Source organism: Theobroma cacao, chromosome 3, assembly GCF_053813885.1.
Source record: "Theobroma cacao isolate CCN51 chromosome 3, ASM5381388v1, whole genome shotgun sequence".
Taxonomy (NCBI): Eukaryota; Viridiplantae; Streptophyta; class Magnoliopsida; order Malvales; family Malvaceae; genus Theobroma; species Theobroma cacao.
In genome coordinates this window covers 81370-90635 of record NC_142641.1, presented here as the reverse complement: position 1 = coordinate 90635, position 9266 = coordinate 81370, and the positions used below count along the sequence as shown (strand labels likewise).

Genomic DNA, 9266 nt, shown 5'->3' with positions numbered 1-9266 from the left:
AATCGATCAAAGTTAAGTAAAATATGATTGCAAATATGCATCCCCAATACGCTCTAGAAATTTTTTTCAACAGTTGTGAGAGTGAACCCTAAACATATCGGCCCTTGTTTGTACATTTTTTTCGTATATACAATTAATTTTATTAATTTTAATATTCCTACATTTTATACATTACTTTTTCCTTCTTAATTCAAACACAGTGCCTTTAAATTAATACTGCAACCACGTGATGTGTCACCCTATTGGGGCATGGCGTGTCACCCCTAAAAACTGGAACAAGTTAGCATGTGACGCCAAGTATCTACTTCCACTCAGCGTGTCACCACAATTGGGGCATGCTGTGTCACCCCACAATACTGCAAGAAATCAGCATGTCACCATCGAAATCTGCATGCACTCAGCGTGTCACGCCAAGTATCTACTTCCACTCAGTGTGTCACCACAATTAGGGCATGCCGTATCACCCCACAATTGTCACGACTCGAAACTCCCATCGAGCCCGTGACAACCGTCGCGACGTCCCGATAGGCACTCATTACCCTAAATGCCGATCGAAACCCCGCAAGGCTTAGCATCAGCGTCCGCATCTCCCTAGTGAGCAACAGTTATTAAATCTCACATTTCAAGAAAATCATAAGTCATTTCCAAATCAAAACAATAAAAAATACTTTCTGGCTCACAGGGGCATTTTCGTCATTTTTCTTTAAAAATACCGAAACTCATCAAAAACATGGTGTAAAAGCTAAATATATTCATACATACTTTAAATCAAATAACTGAAGAATAAAATTACTTTTACAGTGACACGTGGGCCCCCAACTGACTAAGAAGATGTAGGGCTACGAACCCTTACTTTTTAGGATGCAACTCCGAGATTAATTCTCGTCTTAATCAACTATCAACAAATTATCCTGAACCTACAAAATGGATAGGAAGAGGGGTGAGATTATGATTACATAATCCTAGTAAGTAAACAATTACCATCAAAAGTATCTAAAGCCAAGTAGATGGAGACAATATAAAAAAAAATGTTATATTTCAATAATGTTCATAACGTAAAATTCGTTTCGATCTATACCAAACAATTTCTTTTCATCAAAATTTCCCTGGCTTATGAGTTTCTTAAACTTGGCCCCTGCCAGAATCATTCTCGCGGGTACCTTCGTCAAGGTATCCCACTGAGACCGCCAAAGCTGTTCAATGACCCATACCCATAAACATGTTTTCACATCTGACACACAGCCGTTCCTTGGCGTTGGCTGAGTCTCACTCTCACATGGTGGTTTGAACGTGAGGTGCACTCAAATCATACCTCAAGAGATACTTCACCCAACATCTCCCCCTGGAGGTAAGTATATAATTGAGTTACCGTGCCTCTCTCATAAGCAGTCCACGGAAACCCCCACCACTGCAGTGACCGTTTATTATACCACCGACCCATAAAAATTTCAGTAGCATAATATGGCGAATAAAATGTAATCTAGTCTATCGAGATCAATCCAAAACTATTCATATATTTCATGCCAACCCCAAAAATTTAGCCATCATGCTACCATAGTGTCATAAGCCACAATTTCAATAACATATAAAATCATAAATTTCAACACAGTCTCCATATACTCAATTTTCCCAAAACAATATTTGATTTCAAAACCAGTATAAATCTCATTTTTATTAAAAAATATTTTAATTGGAAAACATAATATTTTATAATTTAAACTCACCATTCAATAAAAGCATCAAACAAGTATAATTACTCTAGATATTTAAGATGATAAATTGTCCACTCACAGTATTAAGAGTAGAAATACTCCCATTTTCAGTCCGCGAGTACAGTCCTTTACCCGTATCCAATGGTTACCACCTAGCCATAATCCATGACACATATTCCAACTAAATTGTGTCTAACAGTCATAAGCTATTTCAGGCTCGATGTATATGCATGATATGAGATGTAACTTATCCGACTACTGCTTAAATGCGGTGTTAGCCTATTTTGGTCTTTTACCCGATAAATCGATATACGCATCCGTTTAAACTCCAAATTAATTTTTTTTTCAGTTTCTATACCTCAATTGTACCCAAATTGACTTAATGTCCCTCAGGGTGGTGCAAATTATCAGTCTCGGTAGCAAATTATGAAAATACCCCTAATGGGTAAAAATTCATATTTTTACTCCGAAAATTCTCATTATTTTTCTAGGCTCATAATTCATCATTATTCATCATAATTTCTCAAATAAACATCAAGATCAGCAGCCAATATTCCCTAAAAAATTAGGCATAATGGGTTTCAATGGGAGAAAATTATTTCTCTAGCTTATTTTTGCTATATTTCAATATAACCTAACTAAAATCACTTAATTCAATTAAAATCAACCAAAACTCAAGCTCAAAACTCATCCATGGAGGTTTGGCCAGCATGGGTGTCCATATCCACTTTCTAATTTTGCATGGAAATGAGAAAAAATGCATGGGTAGTGAAAATCACAAGGAAAATCAATGAAATTTACCTTTTTAATGCTTGATTTCTTGATTTCTCTTGATTTTCTCTAAAATTTTCAGCTAGGGTTCTTATTTCTTTTCCCCCTTTTCTCTCCTGGTTTGGACAGCTTGAAGAAGATGAGAATTTTGGAAATTTTGGCCTTTTTAAAGGCTAAATAATATAATATTATTTTATTCATTTTTTTTGTTTTATTAATTTCTTAAATTCTAGCCATCCATTTGTTTCCAAATTTTCACCATACACTTGTCCCACATATCCATAGCTTAGATAAAATTCTCAGACTTATCCAAAGTCTTGGTGGAGTAATTTTTGAAATTTACACTTTTACCCCCGTAAAAGTCAAAAATTACATTTTTGCCCCAAAAACTGAAAAATTACCCATAGACATATTTTTCATCCCTTATACTCATACCATTCTCCAATTTGTCAAATGTGATCTGAATTCTTTCAAAATCTCAAAATTTGTCCGCGGATGGAAAAATTACGATTTTACCCCTACACTTCAAAAATCATCGAAATTAAATTTTTTCACTGTCAAACCCTCAAATTATACTCCAATACTCAAATCATACTCTAATAAGTTAAATGGGGCCAAAAAAAAATCTTTTTTAAAAATTTTCATTTTATCCCCAAGTGGCAAATGACCATTTTGCCCCTAGATAGTGAAAATTCTGGTTTGACTCTGAATTGATCCTCGAACTCCGAATTACCATTTTGAGTCATCCCTGAGCTGTGAAACTCTTAATTTCAACTTAAAATTCCTATTTGAACTAGTTGAGGCTTAATCGACTTAATGATACCATTAGGGGTAATATCGTCTTTTAATGATTTCTCAAACTTTCTAAATATGTAACCATTCTATTGAGCATGTAAATGACGTTGTAATTATTTTATAAAACAGGGTTTGACAACAGTACTATAAGAAGTCAGCGTGTTACCATAGAAATCTGCATGCACTCAACGTGTCAAGCCAAGTATCTGGTTCCACTCAACGTGTCACCATAAATTGGGGTGTGCCATGTCACCCCACAATATTGCAAAAAGTCAGCATGTCACCACCGAAATCTACATGCACTCAGCGTGTCACGGTAAGTATCTGCTACCACTCAACGTGTCATTAAAAAATGGGGCATGCCGTGTCACCTCACAATACTGCAAGAATTCAGCATGTCACCACCAAAATCTGCATGCACTCAGCGTGTCACGCCAAGTACTGCTTCCACTCAGCGTGTCACCACAAGATGGGGCGTGCCGTGTCACCCCACAATATTGTAAAAAGTTAACGTGTCACCACCGAAATCTGCATGCACTCAGCGTGTCACGCCAAGTATCTGCTTCCACTCAGCGTGTCACCACAAGATGTCATTGGCATCTACCAATTACAGCCTAATCTCAACCCCCACACCGAATGATCAAAAATGCCACAACATTTCTTTTATTAGCTTAGCATAATATATTTTTGAGGAATTTTCATCCTTATATTTCAATTTTATTTTTAAAATGTTTTAATTTAATAAAAAATAATTATGATGATTCATAAATGAAATTTGATTAGATAATCCATAAAATTTTTAAATTTATTTAGTCAAGTCATGTGTTTTAATCTTAAATTTCATACGATATGTTTTTAATTAGTCAAAAATTTTCTCTTTCTATACTTGCATCCTTTGAAGTAAACTCCTTGGTACAATATTATTATTATTATTTTGTTAAGTGATTGGCTTAAAGTTTTATATGGAGGTAGTAATAGATAAAACAAATGTTGTAATTAAAAAATTACAAAAAGAAATTGAATATTAGGATTTAGAAAGCTAATAAAGTTAGATGAATTAATTTTATATCTCTTAAGAGATTTGATTATAAGAACATAAAAAGTTAAATTAAATGAAATAGAAAGGAATTAAATTAAATCATTAATTGTTTAATACAAGTCGTAATAAAATGTGAGAAAGGGGGGACTTCGCAAGTCTATTCAATGTTCAAAACTATGGACAATATGAAATGAATAATTAAAAAATATATCTACAAAATTAATAAAAAAATAAAGACTCATCTACAAGAGGAAACTAACAAATACAAAATCCAAATATAAATGAATGTAAGATATTGCAAGAGCAAATTGTGACAAAGGTATTGCACATGGGTTACACATTTAGTTAAGCTGACAAGCTATCTTTATCCACAAGACACCCTACGTTTTCAGACATTGTCCTTCGTATTGGACAGTTGTTGCGTGTGTGACTTGTTTGTCTGCAACTTGAACATGCTTTCGATCGGCACACTGGTGGAGTCATCGATTGACTTGGAGATAATGCTAGATTTGTGGATGAAACTGCAAATGGGGATAAGCAATTCTATCTATTATGCCCGTACCTCTTATATTGCGAATATCTCCATGCTCGACTACCTTCACTGGCCAATGGAATCCTTTTCCTCCTAGGTTTTCCCACTTGGCCTCGCCAAGGTGGTGGCAAGACGACAATTTGTTTCACATGAGGAGGGATGTCCCACTCACTAGGATGCCTTACCGAGCGAATGGACCCCATATAACTTTCCACCAAAACGGTTGTCTTGTAGTAGTCAACACAGAATTCAATGGCTTCACGTTTGCATTTACTAAAAAATACAATGAACTCAATGTTCAAGCACAATGTAAATACTATGCCAATTATGGTTCAAATAAGAAAGAAAGATATTTTGATCTTATTGCTGCAATGGCATGGCTGCATGGCAGTAAATCTATTTGGAACTCACAACTTGAACACGTCTTTGTGAACAGGTTTACAAGTCCGTCCATCTTCCTGTCTTTAACTTCGAACTCCACTCGATTGATAGGTTTAACCACAAAGAAATGTGCATCATTGAACCGTTTGCTCAACTACCTAGCAACCTAAGGGCTGAGAGGCGTGGTCACCTTGACGACCTTCTCGTACTGGTCATGGAACCAACACTGGAACATGTTTTTGATGAACCCGATCAAAACAGTGATTAGCATTTGTCTTGCACACTTCAAGCATGAGTTAACACATTCCGCAATGTTGGATGTCATCATTTGGTATCGCTTTGCCAGTAAACAGGCACGCGCCCATCTTTCAGGGCTTATTCTCATAAAGTCAGCGTGGGCTCTCGCGTGAATATGCTTGAGCTGGTTCATATGTCTGTTGAAATCAGAAACCTTATAGTAATCTCGAGCAAGGGTGAAAATCATAGAAACATTGTCACGCTTGAACTTGTTTTTAAAGTTTTTTTCCAAGTGGTACCCGCATAAACCGTGGTGCGCTTCTGGGTATGCATTTTGGATTGCTTTCTTAATACCAAGATGCTAATCAGAAATGAACATAGTGTTTTCAAGACAACCAATTGCATCATGCAGCTTGCTAAGAAACCACGTCTACCAGTCTTCATCCTCAACATGGTCGATGCCAAACACAACTGGATATATACACTCGTTTACATCTTTACATATAGCGACAAATAGAACACCCTTGAACTTGCCTTTCAGATGTGTCGCATCAATTGCAATCGTAGAACACATTACATCCATAAACCCCCGAATACAAGCCCCGTATGCCGAGAAACAATATTTGAATCTTTTTGCCTCATCAGTAGCCACTGTAGTGACTGTGCCGGGATTTTCTTGTTCCAACATATAAAAATACAAGGGTAGTAATTGAAATGACTCCTCTAGGGAACCAAAACAAGCATCTTCGCATACTGTTTCGTTTTCCAGGCCTTACCATACAAGCATTCCAATCCCCACTGAACTCTCATCTCACCAATTATGTCCTTAGGTCTCAATGCTACTCCATTAGCCTAAAGCTTGTGTGACATAAGTTCACCAATTATCTTTGCACTCATAGTTGCAAATCGCCCTTGCAAACCATCGACAGTACACGTGTGTACTTTGTGGAACGTCTGAACTTGCCAATATTCTCATCTTTCAGGTAACTTTGTTGCACGCACATTGAACTTGCATGCCTTGTCCTTGCAACCAATCTCATAACGAGCTTTACATGACCTTTTGACTCTTATCCCAAACTACTCTTTTAGAGCCAACATGTTCAAAGCTTGTTTCAACTCGACCTTCGAGGAAAATATTCTTCCTTTGTATAAGCGATCATCGACACATGTTGACTCCTCAGTTGTAATTGTTTGGAAGGAGAACCTTTATGCACCTAGAATTACCCACGTACGAGATATCCCTGCATTTCCTCTTTCCTGATAATTATCATGGAGCAATGTACTAGGGGAACGAATCCCGTTCTCATCGACGATGGGGTTATTGAATATGTGGTCATCACATTGAACATCTCCTATATCAACAACTCCAATAGGTTTTGTTTTGCCTTCAACATTATTATAAATTGGAATGTCATTGTCATAAAGCTAGTCACCGTCTGAACTCTAATCATGCCATTCATTAAGCCCATCATCCAAATTGTCGTCAAATCTATCTTCACCGACAGGGAACAAATCCTCATTTCCTTCATCAGATGCAGTATTATCCTCAAGCGTCGTAGTGTTGTCCTCAAGTGTCGCATTCTCATTTGAAAATGCCATTACACCTTGTACAGTTTCACCCGATTGATGCATTTGTTGGACACAAGTAACTAATTGGTTTGATGCACATCCTGATCAAAATTGTGCAACCAACTATTTTGTCAATGTCGTGTGTCTATCGGGCTGCACAAACTCTTATGCATACATCAATTGCCATTGTTGCGGGTTACAGACCGAATGTTGTGGTATATGTAAAGCATTGTATATCTCATTTTGATTGAGCTTATTACCATGTTGTTCAGCTTTTTCATGTGACATAACATTTATTTGGCGTCCCTTAATGCTGACATACACAGTCGAAACATTCCTCTGTTCTAGCAAAATTAATACAACATCCTCATCATCCTTGATAATTAGCTGTGATAGCTCTCCGGGTGTACTGATCAATGCATGTAACTCAATCTTGTCAATTTCTGAGTTTACCCCAACAACATATTCAACCAGCTTCATCAATCCCACAAACGACAAATCACTCCTAACCCCTCGCATTCGTGACTCACCACCCTTGTAAATGCCATCCACCCACTGACCACCGTGTCTTATCACAAGTCACACAATTGGAACCCCACTGAAATTTTGAAAACAATAATAATTTGTCAATCATTTAACACATTACATGACATGTCATGTTCTAGAATTTGTCAGTCATGTTGTAACACGCTATGCTTATAACGTAAAATGTTGTAACACGCCAACGCTGACACGCCAATCACTATAATTACTGTGTCCTTACACAAACTGGCCTAAAATACCCATGGTGTATGACACGCTAATCAATATAATTACTGACTCATTACACAAACTACTTTAAAATAACCAATGTCGTAACACGCTAAAATAACGCTAACACATGTTATAAATGCATGGCGTGTAACAACTCTGGGCAATGTTTCTAATCCATGTTCTAATTTACATCAAATGTTTCAGAAATTTAAGTGTTGCAGCTATAAACCCAATAGCATACCTTGATGTCATTTCTACTATAGGGTCTATTAATCTACGACAATATGGCCAGATGCCGAGAGATAAACCACAGCCCGATGACGATGGTGCTCAACAGAGAGTTGACAAAGCTCATACAATTCAAAGAGCCGAGAGAGTTGATGACGATGGTGCTCAACAAAGAGTTGACAGAGTTGAGACAGTTTAGAAAACTGAGAGAGAAAGATGAGCGAGCTCAAACAGCTGAGCATTTATTTCTATTTTCTCTCTGGTGGGAAGGAGATATCGGGACCTTAATTTGAAATGACGTTTTTAAAGGCATTTTGGTCTACTCATGCTTCTTTTTAGCTAGAAATAGATAACTTTATATGAGTTATTATTTCTGAAATCACTTTATCAAGAGGTCCATTTCTCATAATTTTGTCTAAAAGCCTGTTTGACCTAACTTTTTTTAACTTAAAAGCTATTATTAAACTTTTATGAAAAATAATAGCTTTTAGAATTAAGCTAAAACTGTTTGGTAAACTATTTAACAAAATAAATTATATAAGCTCTAATTTCGATTAAAATTACCATAAAGGATATTCATGCCATCTTCAATCACCTAATAAGTTATAATGTAATGCTTCAAGTTTGTATATAATTTCAGATGTTAAAATAAAAAAAATCAATAAAAAAGGAATAATTTTCAAACTTATATAGTAACAATAGTATTAGATTTTTGTTGATCTAACAAGCAATCGGATCATGATGCTTCAATTCTTAAAAAAAAAAAAGAAAACGATGTATTTAATATTAAAATATTTTTTGGTGAAAAAGAGAGAAAATCTTTAAATAGTATTTGAATGTTGTTTTGAATTTTAGATTTTTTTCTCTTAATATTTGTAAGATCAAAAAAATTTTAAATTTTGATATTCTATTATTGGGTCTTTTGCTTTTTTATTAGTTTTTGTATAGAGAATTAGAGAAGAGAAAAATCGTGATTTACGTTAAAGAATAGTAATTTGTAGAGGAAAGGAGATTAATTGAGAGAAGAGTATTTTTTAAAAATTAATATAGTTAAAAAAAACCTCCTTCCTAGAGTTTTTTTAAGCTTTTTTTTTAAATTTTATTTTAAAAAAATTATTTTTTAAGAGTTTTTTAAAAAATTATTTTTTATTTATTTTTTTAAAAGATAAATAAATTGAAAAGTCAAACATGCACTAAATAAAAGATCCATCGTTTCTTGATTTTGTGTTTTTTCTTTGGTTTGGCTTGG

General features: G+C 35.4%; 1 long non-coding RNA gene across 1 annotated transcript; it reads right to left on the bottom strand.

The window, feature by feature from the left end:
• Positions 1–560: 560 nt before the first annotated feature.
• Positions 561–2608, bottom strand: LOC148763413 (uncharacterized). Its single transcript, XR_016025199.1, has 3 exons — positions 2514–2608; positions 854–917; positions 561–591 (listed from the first exon to the last, which is right to left on the bottom strand). It is a non-coding gene; the product is annotated as an uncharacterized LOC148763413 (long non-coding RNA).
• Positions 2609–9266: the final 6658 nt, after the last annotated feature.